Here is a 17306-nt window from a genome sequence, read left to right as displayed (position 1 = left end):
GCAGGATCCGGAAAGGAGCCCAGGCAGCCAGCCAGCCCAGCAGGGGCCGGGGCCTGCCCTTGTCCGCCTGTCCACCCCCCACCAAAGCCTCCAATGAGCCAAGAATCCACCTGACACCCTCCCCCAGAGGCTGTCCCTCCGGACCCCAAGACCTGCCTGGACCCCCCCCAACCCAGTCCACCAAAGGGCACCCGTGAGCACCCGAGTCGGTGCGGCCCTCCTCTGCCCGCAGCCCTCCAGGACTCCCACCTTCCTGGGGGGAAGAGCCCCAAACCTCCCCGAGGCCTCCCAAGACCCTGCAGGACCTACTCCCATCCCCTCCCAACCTCACTCACTCTGTTCCAGCCACACGGCCTCTTCGTTGTTCCTCCAACACTCCAGGCAGGTCTTGCCCCAGGACCTTTGAATAGGCCCTGTCCTCTACCTGGAACCCTCTTCCTCCAGCTTCTCACCCGCAAATTATTCTCACTTTCTTTCCACACACAGGGGTAGCCTTGGGGGAGTGGAGGTGGGAGATGTTAGCAGAGGGCTGACTAAAGCGGTTACAGTCTCTGGAGACCTGGTGACAATGCTGGTCTTTATTCAAAAAATATATTTATTCATATATATATAAATATTTTTCTATATATAAAATAATCTAATGTTCACCCCCCACCCCGGCATACTGTGAGCTGCCCGATGGCAGGATTGGGGTCTGCCTTGGTCTTGTTATGTTCCCCAGGGCTCAGTACAGGACCTAGCATACAGCAGGTGCTTAATAAAAGTCTGATGAATCAACAAATAAGTGTCTCATGCCCAGAGCCCTAGCTAGGAGGCATCTGACATCGCACCGTCTCTCGCAACAAAGCTGCAAAGAAAAACGTCACTGGACCCATTTCACAGATGGGGAAATTAAGACCCAAGGAAGGAAAGTGGTTGGTCCGAGCAAACCCAGGCAGACACGAAAGAGGTTTCTGGTGGTCGTGAAAGGTCTCATTCCTCAGAAGGCGGCATGGGGGGCAACGATGGAGCCACACGGTTGCAGAGGATGGAATCACCTGGCAACCCAATGGCAAGATAGCGTGCGGCCCAGTCGGGGAACGGGTCCAGAGCGGAAAGTCCAACCCGTGCAGACAAGAGCACTGTGGTCAAGGGATCACGCCATCCCCCCAGTGACGGCAGCACCTGCCACTTGCTCTAACCAATAGCGTATGGCAAGGGCGATGGTGTCAACTCCCATGGTTGGGTTACTTTTCTCCCTCTTGTGTTTTTTTCTTCAATTTATGCATGTAACGTAAAATATGTGTAATACTGTGCACGTAACGTAAACTCTATCATTTGAACCATTTTCAGGCACACAGCGTAATGGCACCAAGCGCATTCATACAATCTATAACATACGCCTTTGACGCTGTAATTTTTTCACCTAAGTGCCGTTTTAGCTGCAGCTCATACATTCTGATGTGTTGTGTTTTCAGTTTCGTTGAATTAGAAGTATTTTCTCACATTTCACGTGTTCCTCTCTGATCTGGATTCTTTTTTTTTTTTTAAGATTTTATTTATTCATGAGAGACACAGAGACAGAGGGAGACATGGTAGAGGGAGAAGCAGGCTCCATGCAGGGAGCCTGATGCAGGACTTGATCCCGGGACCCCAGGGTCACGCCCTGAGCCAAAGGCGGATGCTCAACCGCTGAGCCCCCCAGGCGCCCCCTCTGATCTGGATTCTTAAGAGAAGTTGGTGGCTTGACGTCCAAACATCCAGAAATTTGTTTCCCCACATGCCTCTTTGCCAATGATATATAGTTCCATTTTGTCATGGTCAGAAAACATTAATTTGGGCGGCTTGAATTCTCTTAAATTTATGATGGTTCATTTCACACCCTGTCTTGGTGAATATGACAAAAGAATATGGTCTCTCTTGGGGGATGTTCCATGTTAACTTGAAAAGGAGGCATATTCTGTTATATGATGGCGTGTTCCATCACACTGAGATGGAACTGAGCCACCCAGATGTCCCTGTTTCTTATATTTTATTTTTATTTATTTTTTTAAAGATTTATTTATTTATTCATGAGAGACATAGAGAGAGAGGCAGAGACACAGGCAGAGGGAGAAGCAGGCTCCATGCCAGGAGCCTGACGTGGGATTCGATCCCAGGACCCCAGGATCCCACCCTGGGCCAAAGGCAGGCGCCAAACCACTGAGCCACCCAGGGATCCCCCTGTTTCTTATATTTTAATTGTCTGTTGTTAGACAGTTTGCTGATTAGATGTGCTTAGATGCACACACATTCCGGATTCGGGGACTGAGCCCACCATCAGTATGCACACCTTGCTAAGTGTCTGCCTTGTCTGTGTTTAATATATTCACCCCAGTGTATTTTAACTGTTCCCTCATACATTTCCTCCATCCTTTATCTTTATATTTAAAGTGAGTGTCGGGGATCCCTAGGTGGCTCAGAGGTTTGGCCCCTGCCTTTGGTCCAGGGCATGATCCTGGAGTCCTGGGATCAAGTCCTGCATCGGGCTTCCGGCATGGAAACTGCTTTTCCCTCTGCCTGTGTCTCTGCCTCTCTCTCTCTCTCTCTCTCTCTCTATGTCTATCAGAATAAATAAATAAAATCTTTTAAAAAATAAAAAATAAAGTGAGTGTCTTGCTCATCATAATCCCCCCCCCCAGTATTCATTTGCTAAAAAATCCTTCCTTTCTCCTTCATTTTCAAGTGATACTTTCATTGGGTATAAAATTCTGGGTTGACAGTCTTTTCCTGTCCGCAGATATCACTCCATTGCCGTCTGGCCTGTACATGTTCAGATGAGACGTCTGTGGTGACTCTTACTGTGGGTCTCCTGTATGTGATGCATCTCTTTGTTTCCTTAGCCCCCTACAAAAATTTTCTCTGTAGCTTTAATTTCATGTACTTTTAAAAAGAATTTATTTATGGGGACCCCCGGGTGGCTCACTGGTTGAGCATCTGCCTTCAGCTCAGGGAGTGATCCCGGGGTCCTGGGATCGAGTCCCATGTCAGGCTCCCTGCATGGAGTCTGCTTCTCCCTCTGCCTGTGTCTCTGCTTCTCTCTGTGTGTCTCTCATGAATAAATAAATAAATAATGTTTTTTAAAAGATTTTATTTATTTATTTGAGAGAGAGCAAGAAGGAGAGGGAGAAGCAGACTCCTTGCTGACCAGGGAGCCTGACATGGGGCTCGATCCCAGGACCCCAAGATCATGGTCTGAGCCAAAGGCAGGTGCTTTGCCGACTGAGTCACCCAGGTGCCCCTAATTGTATTCTTTTTGCATATGACTTACCTAAGTAGGTGTTGAGTGGGGCAGGGCGATATTTATTCTGTTTAGTAGTTTCTGAGCTTTTGGGATCTGTGATTTAATGTCTTTAATTTTTGAAACTTATTGGCCAGTCCCTCTTAAAATATTCAGCCTCTTTTTTTTCTTCTGGGGATTCCGATGACACGTGTGTTAGATCATCTGATCCCGTCCCACAGCCCTTGGATGCTCCTAAGCTGTCAATCTGTCCGTTACGCCTCTCTAACACTTGTTACCTTTTCAACAGAGAGAGAGCAGACTTTAGACTTCATCTCTGGCCAGAGGTGGATAAGACTGAGGCGTTTCCTGCATGCATCTTTACCGCTGGCCTTGACTCATGGCAGCCTGAGGGGCGAGTTATATTTTTCTCTTTAAATACACCTCGGTCTTTTTATATGGATAGTTTGATTGAAAGAAAAACATTGGGCAATGACTGGACAGAATGGAGAAGGCGAGTAACAGAAGGCTGAACAGGGCTGAACGGGCCTCATCTAGCCTGCTTGTTCAGCCGCTGGGGAAACCAAGGCACAGTGTGGGCAAAGATCTGTGCACCTGGGCCTTCTGCCCTTGGAACTGGAGGATAGGAAGCGGGGGGGCCGTCACAGAGACCCAGGCCCTGGCCCAGCTCAGCCGCTGCTGAGGCTTTGGGCTGCTATCTCAGGGGGTCTCGGTTCCCCCCAGTGGAAACAGTAGCTCATCAGCCAGGCCCGCAGGGCTGGGAGTGCAGGGTGTGTGACCCAGAGGCCTGTCGCAGGGGGGGTGGCCGGTCCCCTGGCCCTCCTCTTGGCCCTCCCCGCTCTACCTCTGTGTTGTGTTTCTCTGTTCCAGTTTGTCTCTGTGCCTCTGCTCGCTGGTCTCAATCTGTCTCCGTCCCCCACCTCTCCCTCTGTCTCCCCGTGTGTGTGTGTCTCTCTCTCTCCCTCCCTCTCTCCCTTCTTGTTTGAAGACTGCCTCCCACATCTGCCTTCCGCCGGGCCCGGGCTCTGACCCGCCGTCTGAATGCCTTACTCCGACCGCACATCTGTGGGGTAATTGTCTCCTACGACCACAAGGTACTGAGGCAAATTATAGTTACGGGCGGGGGCCTCCATGTGGGCGAACCGCGTCCGCCGGGCCTGGGCTGTACCGGCCTCGGCGGGGTGAGGCAGCTGAGGCCGAGGCGGGGCCTCCCTGGGCCTGGGCCTGAGAGCCAGTGCCGGCCCCTGGCCCCTCCCTGCCCCTCTTGCCAGACCTGCATCTTTTGTGGCAAGATGAAAATGCCTTTTGTGAAAGTCAGCAGGAAATGCCATTGTTTTGCAAAACCCTGGCCCATTATTTATTCACTCACTGGTCCATTCAACAAATATATTACGGAGCGTCCACTCTGTGCCAGGCGCTGTTCCAGGCACTGAGGCCAACGCCGTGAACACGACCCAGGGAAGTCCTTGCCCTCCTGGAGCTCACGGTCCACTAGGGGATGCAGACGAGAAATAAATAATCGTGATAAAGAATGACAAAGCTGGGAAGGGAGCCACGTTAAACGGGGGGTCGGGGGGTCAGAGGGAGGTGAGGGCAGTGGGGGGGGATTCGCGGCCCTCCCACATCGCAGGGGGAGACCTCCTTGCCATGTGTCCCTGGGCTTGCGACCTGACTTCTCTGAGCCTCAGTTTTCCCGTCTGTAAAAGAGGAACACTCAAAGTACCGATCCCCCATGGCTCTGGGGGCTTGCGTGTGGTCGTGCACCTGGCCCGTATAAGTGGTCCCTAAATGGCTGCCGTGAATAATGAGGTGCAAGTAATTGGGTCTAGTCCACGTGCTTGCCCTCCGCCAGCAATCGCGGAGCCTGCTGCATGCACAGCTCTGAGCCGGGTGAGGAGGGAGTCCCAGGGACGTGGGGAATGTCAGGCTGGGTTTTGAGGGATGTGCAAGAGTCCTTGGGTGATACAAGAATGAAGGGTGTACCAGGCAGAGGGGATGCCAGGAAGCCAGGCGCAGTGCTTGGGCCTTCACGAGGGGACCTGGGAGCCATGGAGGGTTGCAGGCAGCGGAGAGGAGCACTCAGAGCCCCCCTGAGGAAGAACTGTCCAGGTGGTTTGGGGACAGAGCAGGGAGGGAGAGCCCGTGCAGCCAGGACCCCCTGTGCCGCCCTGCTTCACTCAGCCTTGGTCTCCATCCACGAGCAGCACGTGCTGCTCCACAAATCCTGCCTCCCCTGCCCACTCCCGGCCGGCAGCCTGCAAGGCCACCTGGAAACCCGGAGCAAGTGCTTTCCAGCCAGACGAGCACGTGGGCAGCCCTCACGCGGCAGTCCTTCCTGCTGTCTATCTTCTGCCCCTCCTGCTACCAATGCCGGCCGGACAGCCAACCCACACAGAGCAGGCACCCGCGTACTGAGATGAGGCATACACCCAGCGCTCCATAAAGACACAGCAATTATTAGATTACAAAATGCAAAGAGCCTCCCCGGCTTGCCCCTTCTCAGAGGTGGGGAGAAGGAAGGGAGGACGGGAAATCACAGGGCGGTAGGAGCCCCTGCTCTGGGCTTTGGTGTTTTGTCTCCGACCCCCACCCCCACCCGGGCGCCCACCTGGGCCCCACCTGGTCCTCATCCTCAGCGATTCTGCACCCTTTTCCAGACAGGCGTGGGGGCCCGCGGAGGGCCAGCCACTTGGAGGTGGCACCAGCCCCAGCTCAGCACCCACCTCCTCCCAGGCCCCGGGCCCCTGCGGCGCGGCCTCTTCCCGCACGCTCGGGCACCCAACCTCTCCAAAGGCCCTCCACCGCCCGGCCTCGGCCTCGGGCCGTTCCCAGGGCGCCCGGGACGCGGGAGGTGGGAGGTGGGCCGACCTCGGGCGCGACCCCGACCCGCTGCGCCCCAGCGCCCCTCCCCGACGGAGCCGACGGGAGGCAGGGAGGCGGGGGGCCGCCCGGCCGAGCCACACTCCTTCCGGGGGTGGGCGGGGGGATATTCCCGGGCAGAGGCTCATTCACAAACCCACGGGCCGGGCGCCGCCGCACGCGCACTCGGGGCGGTGGGTGGCCCTCGCGGGATGGCCCGGCGGGTCTCAGACTAGCGCGTCCCGCCCGCCCCGCCCGCTCCCCGCAGCCGGCGCTGAGCCGGGCAGGGGACCCCTCCTCCGCGCCCCGGAGCCCCGGGCCATGGGCGCCCGCTCCCCCGCCCCGCACCCCCGGCCCGCCCGGCCCGCGCTGCGCTCCCAGTAGGCTCCGGCCGCCCGTGCCCCCGCGAGCATGGAGGTGCCCGGGCCCCCCGTGGCCAGCAAGCCCGGAGAGACCTCGGTCAAATGGCAGCTGTGCTACGACGTGACGGCCAAGATGTGGTGGATGGTGAGTGGGGCGCCCCGCGGAACCTCGGGGGACCCCTGGGCGCCGGGGCCAGGTGGGGCTGCGGACGCGCCGCCCTTCCCCGGGTGTTTGCAAAATGGGGAGAGGTGGGCACAAGGGGGGGAAACCGAGGCCAGAGATGGACGATCAGCGCACCCGAGTCTTCCACCTGGAAGTGGGTCCGAGGCTGCCCCCGGGGGCGCATGTCCTGGTCCCGGAGGGCAGTGGGGGTGGCGTCCCCCTGGCAGGTCGGCAGGGAAGTAGCCAGGCTGGAGACCTTGCAGGGCCCTGTCCGGGACTCCTGTTGCCCCTGGAGTATCTTGGGGGGCTGGGGGCGGGGGACCCCCCAGGCGAGCTGGCCGGGACTCTGCGCCACCCAGGCTGCGCCTCTGCCCGTTTCTGCGCCCCCTGACCCGGGGAGGGAGTGGACGCCCTGCGGCATCCACCCTTAAGACTGAGCACCCTTCTAGACGCTTCCAGGGAGAGTGACCAAGGCCCCCGAGCCAGGGTTCAGCGACGGGGCAGGGTGGGCCGTGGAGGCTGAGGCTCTCAGAGCCAGCACGAGGCCACTAGGCCAACACACCATTGTCTGCCCAACTGTCCCCCACCCTGCATCCCTCCGGGAGCTGGCCTGTCAGCCACAGCCAGGCTCTGGAAGCTTCTCTCAACAGTTCTAGACCATACAGACTAGGTTTGGAGCTGGGTATGCCATGTGACTGGGGTCAGCAGCGAGGGGCGCGGGGGTGCGGGGAGGCGTCTCATGACCAGCCACGACCACTGGTCCCTGCCGCCTCTCAGGTTCCTCTGACTTGGGGGGACTGGGGGCAGTGGGAGCTGCTTCCTTGGAGTGTGGCCGTCTTGGGATCCACGGGGACAGGTCTCCCCTCGTTTCTGGGGAGGCTCACACACTGCTTTCATGTGTCATCGTTCCTCATCCAGCCAACATTTACTGAACACCTACCGTGTCTCCAGCCCTGTTCGCATGCCCAGGACACAGCAGTGACTCAGACAGAAATCCCTGTCCTCTTGGGGCTGATGTATTGGTGGGGGAGACAGAAAATAAAAATACCAGTGCCCAGAGTCAGACAACCATGAACGTGGAAAGGATTATATGGACCTGGGGGGAGAGGGTGCTTTGAATAAGCCTGGGCGATCTAGGAGGGCTTCCCTGAGGAGGTGACATGTGCTCTGAGGCCTGAATGAGACAGAATTCATTAGAAAGGAAAGAGCAACAGCGTTCCAGGCAGCAGGAACAGGCCATGCAAAGGCCCTGGGGCAGCACCAGGCCTGGCCCACTGGAGGGACAGCGAGGAGGCCTGTGTGGCTGGAGCAGCATGAATGAAGGGGAGAGAAGGAGGACGGGAGGGCAGTGAGGGGAGAGGGCAGGCCGTGCGGGGGGGGGCCCTGGGGGCCGCAGGGAGGACTTGCCCCCCCCCCCAGGGAGCTGGGTGCCCTGAGGGCTGTGGGCAGAGGAGGCCTGTTTTACATTTTTTAAGCTCCCTTGGGCTGCTGTGGGGAGAAGGGCTGGTCCGGGGCTGACGTGGCAGCCGGAGGCCAGGGGGAGCCTGGGGCGGCGTCCGGGCGAGCGCTGATGGGGGCCTGGGGGTGGGAGGAAGAACGGCGGGAACTTGACAATTAACGTGAAAACTCGAATCGTGGAGCGACTTGCTCAGAGGCCCGCAGCCAAGCAGGGGGGGGAGGCCGAGCTGACGGGGGCAGAAGGGGCGCAGGGCAGGAGGTCAGCGGCGAGGGCACGAGGCCCCGGGGCCCACCTCCACGGTCCTGGGGCAGCCGTAGGACCTGGCAGCAAGAGGCGCGTTTCCATGCAAACTTGAGGTCTTATCAATGGAGGTAGTAGCCCTGACACCGGGGAGGTTTGGAGCCAGTACTCAGCCAAGGCAGGTGGCCCCTGAAGAGGAAGAGGCTGGCGCACGTGGGCACGGGGGCTGCAGGGGGCCGGCAGGAGGGACAGGGTCTGCACAGGCCCTGGAGGGTGGAGCTTGGCGTCCGCGGCCTCAGCTGCACTTGGCTAACCACTTTCTACTAAGTGGGTGTCAGGTGATGAGGCCTCCAGTGCAGGAGGCAACCAAGCCCCAAGTGGTGGGAATTCCACCCTCTGAGGCAGGATGGACTCCATGATTCTGAACATCAAAGACCCCAACATGGCTGGGGGTGGGGGGCAGGCGGTGTTGAGAATGTGGGAGGGGAGCGGGGAGGGACCCCAGCCTCGACCCGGAGTCCCTGTGCCTGCACATGGCTGTGCAGGAAATCCAGTCAGCGGGGGCAGGGGGCCGAGCCAGGGGGGCGGGGGGGGGGCAGGGGCGGTCTTACAAACTGTGAAGCACCGCGCCCAGGTGGGGAACCGGCTAATACGCAGTTACTGCAGGAGGAATTGTGGTCAGACCCCAAGAAGACTTCCGTGGCCACGCCGCCTGCTCAGGGAGTGCCCGCTCCAGCTGCGCTGCCCTGGGACCCCACGACCCCCCCATGCCCCCCGCCCCCGGGCCCCTCCTTCCTGGGCTCTCAGTCCAGCACAGGAAACAGAGAGAAAAGGAATCAATGCGTGAGATTATTTCAAACTGGGAGGAGGCCGTAGGGCTTTGGAAGCGGGTCATAGAAGCCGGGTGGGCCGGGTGGGCCGGGCAGGCCTCCCCGAGGAAGCGGCAGTGCAGTCTGAGGGATCTCAATGGACCAGAGCTCTAGGGGCAGAGAGCACAGCATGTGCAAAGGCCCTGGGGCACGACCCGGTCTGGCGTGCTGGGGGGGATGGCGAGGAGGCCCGTGTGTGGCTGGAGCAGAGTGGAGAGGGGAGGGCAAGGAGGGGTCAGGGGAGGTCGCACAGGCCTTGTGGGCCCGGTGGGGGGTGGTGGGCTGTGTGCAGAGGGCACCAGGGAGCCCCGGGAGGGCTCTAAGCAGGGGAGGGCCTCCGCCGCCCGCCCGGCTGTAAGTGCAGCCCGCCACCTCCCCCGCCGTGTGCCGGGCGCTGGGGTGGGGGTCGGGGTGCGCAGTCTCCCCAGTCCCCAGCCCGCGCCCGCCCGGCCGCCGCCCACTCTGCCCACATCTGAGGCGCCGAGGAGCCGGACAGTCTGCTGCAAACCACGGAATGTTTCCCGGAGCGCCCGGGCCGGGAATGTCGGCGGCGGGGAGGAGAGGGCGGGGAGCCCCGGAGAAGAGAGTCGGGGAGACACAGGAGGCAGGACCGGGGTGGGGGGCGGACCCGGCACCACTGGGCGCCGGTGCTGAGGCTGCTGTCAACCAACGATGGGCCACCACGAGGCCCCCTGGCTTCAAGGACGGGGAAACTGAGGCAGGCCCACAGAGGCGCAGGCCCACAGAGCTGCAGAGAGGCGGACTCGAACCCAGCCCACCTGGCTGCAGAGCTGGGGCTCGACGGGCAGCCTCTAGGGACGGAGCCAGGGCAGCCTTTCCTGGTGAATGAGTGAAGGCGAATGAATGAATGAGGGCTGCAGGCACCACCCAGCCGGCCCGGCGCCCGTCAGCCCCCCGTCCCCGCATCCCAGTGCTGCCCTACCCTCCACACGTCCCTCTGCGGACGCGCCCTGGACCCTCCTCGCCTATTTCTCCTCCAGGGCAGACAAACACAGTGTCCACACCCTCCCCTGGGGGCACCTGCCCCCCCAGGAGGGATACGGAGGGGCCACCGCTCGTTCTAGAGGAGTCATCAGAGAAGGGACCGCCTAGGCCCAGAGAGGGTCGGCACCCGCCCCACGGCCACAGAGCAAAGGACCCTGAGCCGACACCTCAAGAGAGCGGCCGGGCGGCCCCCACGTGCCACGTCCTTCCAGCTGCGCCGCAAGCCCACGGGGAAGGAGCCGCCACGATGATCACCTGATCACCGTCTCATGGGCAGGGAAACCGAGGCGCGGATGGGGCAGGCAGTGCGCGGGGTTGGGGCGGGTGAGCAGGGTGCCGTGGCGGCCCCGGGGGAGCGAGCGGAGATGGCTCGTCCACGTCCGTCCGCGGGTGGGTGATGTTCTGGGAAGCCGCGCTGCCGGGTGGGGGTGCTTTGCACTTCGGGGCGCCTTTGCGCTTGGTGGCCCTGCAAGTCTCCACGGGCCTGGGAGCCTGGGGGGGAGGGGGCACCTGGTCCTTGGATGGAAACGCAGGGAGCCAGGAGTGGCCCCCGGAGAAGGTGGCATCGGAGCCCGGCCTGGAGGGGTCACACCGAGATGGCAGGCCGGGCTCCCACACAGGTGTGGTGGCGGGACTGTGAGGGGTGACGGTGGGCGGGGTGAGAGCGTGTGCACCTCAAATGCTGGGGAGCGCAGGAGGGAGCCGTTGAGGGGCGTCAGAGCAGGGAGCACCATGGCCACACCTAAGGCAGGTGCGGGGTGTGCAGTGGGGACCAGGAGAGGGTGGAAGAGCCTTGATCCAGGTGGGAGAAAAGGAGACCCGAGCCCAGGCCAGGACCGCGGGCGGACGGGGGAGACCCCAGGGTGCAGGGACCCCAGCCGGGCAGACGCACAGCACATGGCAGGGAAGGGGCCAGGCCAGTGCGCCGGTTCCCACCTCAGGTACGGGAGCGACGGGGAAACTGTCCGTGAGGTGGGGACACTCAGGGGCAGCAGGTTCAGGAGGTCTAGGGACTCTGGGGGATGCTCAGGTGGGGGGGATGCTGAGTGAGGTGTGCGGAAGTCTCCTGGGGCCTCAGAACACCTGGTCCATCTTTGTGACCCAGAATCACTTGTCAATGGCAGGGAGGGAGGGAGGAGTGAATCCAGGGGGGATGATGGATGGATGGATGGATAAGTGGGTGGATGGGTGGGTGGATGGATAGAGAGAGGGATGGGTGGGTGGGTGGGTAGTGCATGGGTGGATAGGTGGGGGAGGGATGGATAGAGGGACGGACGGGTGGGTGGACAGGGAGAGGCCGGGTGGGTGGGTGGGTGGAAGCTAGAGACAAGTGGTTGTCCTGAGTGTGTGGCAAAGGCCTCCGCATGGCCCCGGGAAGCCCCCCCAGTTCAGGCAGGGGAGGGGAGACGGGGTCCCCGTAACCATCGTCTCTCGGCGAGGCCCTCCCCCCCACGCCCTCTCCTCTGCCCTCACCCCCCCACACACATGGCTCTGCTCTGGGGGGCCCACCGCAGGCAAATCAGTGGAAAATTAAAATAGTGCCTGTGCGCCCGAGATCGGGGCCTCGGCTGGGCCACTTAATGAGACCTTTCTGGGGATTGTTACCAGCTGGAGGTGCCGGGGGAGGGGGTCAGCGCCCAGCCGCCCCACGTGCCAGGACAGGAGGGTGGTCCCTGGAGGGGGAGCCAGCCAGGGCTCGGTCGTAGTTGGGGGAAGATGCCCCCAGGCTCCAGGCGGACTCACCTATCCCCGCCCCACCGCAGCCCCGTGGGTCCCTCTCACGGTCTGTCCCTGCAGCACCTCCTGCCGGCCCGCTCTTCCCCCGCTCTGCCTGGGTAGCTCCGGCTCACCTTTTAGGTCCCCGGTCCATGTCACCACCTCCGGGGAGCCCTCCCAGAAGAGGCCAGCTCCTCCTGTGGTTTCCTCTATCGCCTTACCCTCCAGCCACACAGGGGTGAGGAGCAGGGCCTGCGCTTTGCCCCTCCCCTGCGGTGTGTCCTCCGGCAGGCCACTTCCCTCTCTGGGCCTCATGTTCCTCGTCTGGAAACCGGGATGCGACGTGCTGGTCCCTCCTCAGGGCGGGCCGGGCAGGCCACTCAGAGCCCACAGTACGCGTTGAGCGAGTACTCTGCGCCGCGTGGGGCCTGGGTCTGGTCCCCAGGCCCTGACAGTCCCATCTTACGGGGTGGGGACACTGAGGCCGGGAGCATCATCGGGGCTGCGACTAGCCCAAAGTCCTCTGCTGTGGACGACCCCCCCCCCGCCCGCCCCCCACCTGGGGCTGCGGTCTGGTCCCTACCATCCACCTCCCAGCAACGACTACTGGAGGGCCCCCGTGAGCACCCCCCCCACCCGCCCCCATCCTGCTCCCACCTCACTGGGTAAAAACTCAAATCCTCCCTGAGCCCCCCCCCCCCCCCGTCCTGCATGACGCAACTGGCCCCCTCCCCTCCCCTCCTTCCTGTCACCTCGCCCACCCTGCTCCAGCTGCACAGGCCTCCTTGCTGCACCTGCAACAGTCGGGTCAGGTCCTGCCCCAGGACCTTTGCACAGGCCGTGCCCCTCTGTTCCATATCCTGTTGGCCAAGTTGATTTTGTCACATTCCTCTGTCCTGAGCTCAGATGGCACCTAGGAAACCCCCACTGCTCAGCTGAAGTAGGTCCTCCTGCCAGTCTATCTCTGGCCCCTCCTGCATTATGCTCTCTCTCTCATTTTTAAAAAAAGATTTTACTTATTTATTCATGATAGAGAGAGAGAGAGAGAGAGAGAGAGGCAGAGACACAGGCAGAGGGAGAAGCAGGCTCCATGCACCGGGAGCCTGACGCGAGACTCGATCCCAGGACTCCAGGATTGCGCCCTGGGCCAAAGGCAGGCGCCAAACCGCTGAGCCACCCAGGGATCCCCACTCTCATTTTTTAAAGATTTTATTTATTGATATGACAGAGAGAGCTCAGTTACTGGAGCTCCCACCTCCCCAAGCTCAGGACCCTTTCCCCCACCCTGGGCCGACTTTGTGATGATTTTTTAAAGAGTACATCATGGATTCCATTCTGCTTATTTTAATTTTCTGGCTTAAGAATCAGTTATATATGGAAAAACGCCGATCCAAAGGGCGGAAATAGGCCCCCGACACATTGGGGGGGGTGCTTATTCCAATTAGCGGAGAAGTGACAGGTTCTTCAGTGAATTTTGATAAGACAGCATTAAGGGCAGGGGAGGGGGGAAGCCCGTATGTTTTATTTTAGAATAATTTTGGATTTATTCCAAAAATTGTGGCAAAGTGGCAAAGTGTGGAAAAGTGGCAAAGACAGCTCGGAGAGTTCCCTCCAGCCTGGTTTCCCCGATGAAAACACCTTTCTTAAAGCTCTGCTTTAGTGTACTATCCGCTACCGAATTATGAATTTTTTTGCTCTGATTTCTCTGGTTCTGCCACTGGGGCGGTTCCACAAGGCTCCCGTGAGGAGGACAACTCTTTAGCCACCGGAGAAAGTATGAACTTGTTTCCCTTATATGGTAGACATCAGTCCCCAATATGCATCACATGTGGGTTAAAGATTTAGCTGTTAGAAAACTAAAATGTAAAATACTAGAAGAAAATTCCAGGAGAAACTGTTTATAGGGTCAACGTGTAAAGGCCTTTCTAAGTGAGAACAAAGCCCCAGAGACCATGAAAGAAAGACTTAAAGGTTTCCTTACGTAGGATTTAAAATTCTATGCATGGCAGAAAGTCCAGGAAACCAAACATGCTTGCAGAAGATTTTTACCGGATCACGAATATGTCAAGAGTGTCTACAAATCAATAAGAAAAGATGAACAGCAACAACAACAGAAATACAAAGGACGTGAACAGGCCATGACAGAAAAGACTTACAATGGATAAAAATGGACAAAATCTATGAAAAGATGTGTAATGTTGTTCCTACGAGGAGACATTCACGTTAAAGCTACGACAGGACAGCTACTGTTCAAATTTCGAAGAGTGAAAGTCGTCTCGCACGTGAACTTGTTATAGGCTTGGGGCACTGACTGTCAACCGGGACTGATTTCGACCCCGGGGGATGCTCGGCGACATCTGGAGACATCCTTTTAGTGGTTATAACTCAGGGGAGGAGACGGCTGGCGTCTAGTGGGAGGAGGTTAGGGATGCTCCTCGACACGCTACGATGCGCAGAAGGCCGCCCCCTCAGCAGGGAATGATTCAGCCCAAAGCGTCAACGAGAAAGCAAGCTCTTCCGTGGACCACTTGTGAGACCATACGTCTTTTGGGGGTGGCTTGGTGATATCTGCCAAAATGCTCAGTGTGGACACCTCATACCGCCCTTCCAGTTCTCGTAATACGTCTTAAATGTCTGCAGCGATATGCACGTAAGGGGGTTCACCCCATCGCGACCAGAGTCCCCGAAGACCGGAAATCGCCAAAATGAGCCGCAAGCAGAGACTAGCTTGAACCATGGTCTGTGGGAAGCAGTGTGGCAGGTCCTCAAATCCTTAAAAAAGGAATTACTGTCCGACCCGGCTATTTCACTGCTGGGTCTTTATTCCCCCAAAATCGGAAGCGAGGATTGGAAGAGACACTTACACACCCACGTTCACAGCAGCGTTAGGTACAACCTCCAAAGCTGGAGGCAACGCAAGCGTCCACTGGTGGGTAAATGGATAAAGAAAGTGCGACCCCTCCATACGATGGAATCCGGCCTCGGGGAGGAAGGGGACCTGCCACCTGCCCTGCGTGGACGGACCCCGAGGACACCGGGCTCAGGGAGGGGACCCAGACCCAGAAGGACACCTCCTGCAGGACCCCACTCCAGAGGAGGCCCGCCCACAGAGACAGAGAGGGGGTGGTGGGAGCCAGGGGTGGGGCGGGGGGCGGGGGTCAAGCTTCCTGGGGACGGGGCCTCCGTGTGGGGAGATGGAAGGTTCTGGAGGCGGTGGTCGGGGAGGGTGTGCTTCATGCTCTGAGCTGCGCACTTAGAAATGGTCAATACAGTAAATTACAGATTATGTGTATTTAACCACAATTTCTGTGACGGCCGGGCATCCACGCGAAGGCCCGCTGCACCTGCCAGCAATCCCGAGTCTTGGCTGTTTCGCTTTGCGGCGCAACCACGGCCCAGGCGAGCCAAGTAATAAGGCTGCGGTGCTCACCGTCCCCGCGAGAGGGCAGCGCAGGACCGGGACACCCGCCTTCGGGCCGCCTCTGCCCTTGGCAATTTTGGTGGTTTTCTTCTCTTCCTCCCTTTTTGTTGGTTCCTCTACCTAAGTCTCTCTGTCCGCTTTTCCCTTCGCCTCCTTTTGATCCCTTAGCCCGTTCCCTGCCCACCTCCAGTGTTCAACGTCTTTTCTTTTTAATTATTATTTCTATGTGTCCTTGAAAAATGCATTTTGTTGCCATAGGTTGCACACGCAGGTGATTTGCTTCCGAAGGGGATACCTAAGCCAATGGGTGTGGCCACGTGCCAATAAAATTCTATTTATAAAAACCAGCAGCGGAGTGGGGGGAGCCTGGGGGCTCAGCAGTTAAGCATCTCCCTTCGGCTCAGGCGTGATCCCGGGGTCCTGGGATCGAGTCCCGCATCGGGCTCCCTGCATGGAGCCTGCTTCTCTCTCTGCCTGTGTCTCTGCCTCTCTATCTGTGTCTAATGAATAAATAAATAAAATCTTATAAAAAAAAAACAAAAAGCGGGATCCCTGGGTGGCGCAGCGGTTTGGCGCCTGCCTTTGGCCCGGGGCGCGATCCTGGAGACTTGGGATCGAGTCCCACGTCGGGCTCCCGGTGCATGGAGCCTGCTTCTCCCTCTGCCTGTGTCTCTGCCTCTCTCTCTCTCTGTGACTATCATAAATAAATAAAAATTAAAAAAAAAAAAAGCAGTGGTGGGCTGTGTTCTCTGGAACCCTGAACCCCGTGGCCAGGGTTCTCCAGAGAAACGGGACCCGTAGCGTGGGTGGGTGTGTGTGCACAGGTACCACGTGGATGGTTAGGCATAGACAGACAGACATGGAGATAGGGATATGCATACATACGGATGTTTATTTTTTTTTATTTTATTTATTTATTCATGAAGACACAGAGAGAGAGAGAGAGAGAGAGAGAGAGAGGCAGAAACCCAGGCAGAGGGAGAAGCAGGCTCCATGCAGGGAGCCCGATGCGGGACTCAATCCCAGGCCCCCGGGGTCATGCCCTGTGCCAAAGGCAGACGCTCAACCACTGAGCCCCCAGGGCTCCCCCTAAAGATGTTTATTTTAAGAAGTTGTCCCATGTGCTGTAGGAGCCGGCAAGGCCAACATGTGTAGGACAGGCCAGCACGCTGGAAATTGGGGTAAGAGCAGATGTTGTGGTCTCGAGCCTGAAACGTGTAGGGCAGGCTGGGAGCTGGAAAGTCAGGCAGGCTTTCTGTCATGGCCTATGAAGCAGAACTCCTTCCTCCCCCGGACGCCTCAGTGTTGGCTCTTAAGTCCTGCAACTGATTAGATGAAGCCCACCCTCCTCGCAGCCATCTGCCTCCTTCACTTAAAGTCAGCGGGTTGTACGTGCGTGTAAACGCGATCGCATCTGCAAAACAGGTGCATGGGGCTGTCTGGTCCGGCATCTGAGCGAGCGGCGGGGCGCCACGGCCCAGCCGGGTGGACACATAAACTTTAACCATCACAGCTGGCTCGGGTCCAGGGGCCACACCTGGCCAGCTCGCGTGTGTGCTTCTTTCCTGGCGCTGCCGTGATTGAGGTACCAAGAGCTGGGCGGCTAAAGGAGCAGGAACGGCCCGGTGACCCCGGGGCCACAGGTCTGCCGTCGAGGCGGCGGCGGCGGGGTGGGTGCTGTGAGGGCGGCGAGAAAGGCTCCACTCCCGGCCTGTCCACTTGGCTCGCCCCGTCCCAGCCCCCGGGTGTCCCCATGTGCGCAGCCCTGTCCTCGTTCGGGTTACCAGGAGCCCCGGCCTGTTGGACTGGGCCGCCCCAACCCATGTCCCTTATGGTCCAAAAGGGGAGTCTGGGGCGGGGGACACGGCTGACACATCACACCACCGCGGTATAAATGGAGAGGGCTGGCTCTCCGCGGCGCAGCCCTCCCCGCTGCCCTCTGCAGCCCTTCGC

The sequence above is a fragment of the Canis lupus genome, chromosome 20 (assembly GCF_011100685.1).
Source record: "Canis lupus familiaris isolate Mischka breed German Shepherd chromosome 20, alternate assembly UU_Cfam_GSD_1.0, whole genome shotgun sequence".
Taxonomy (NCBI): domain Eukaryota; kingdom Metazoa; phylum Chordata; class Mammalia; order Carnivora; family Canidae; genus Canis; species Canis lupus.
Note: the sequence above shows the minus strand (reverse complement) of the source record.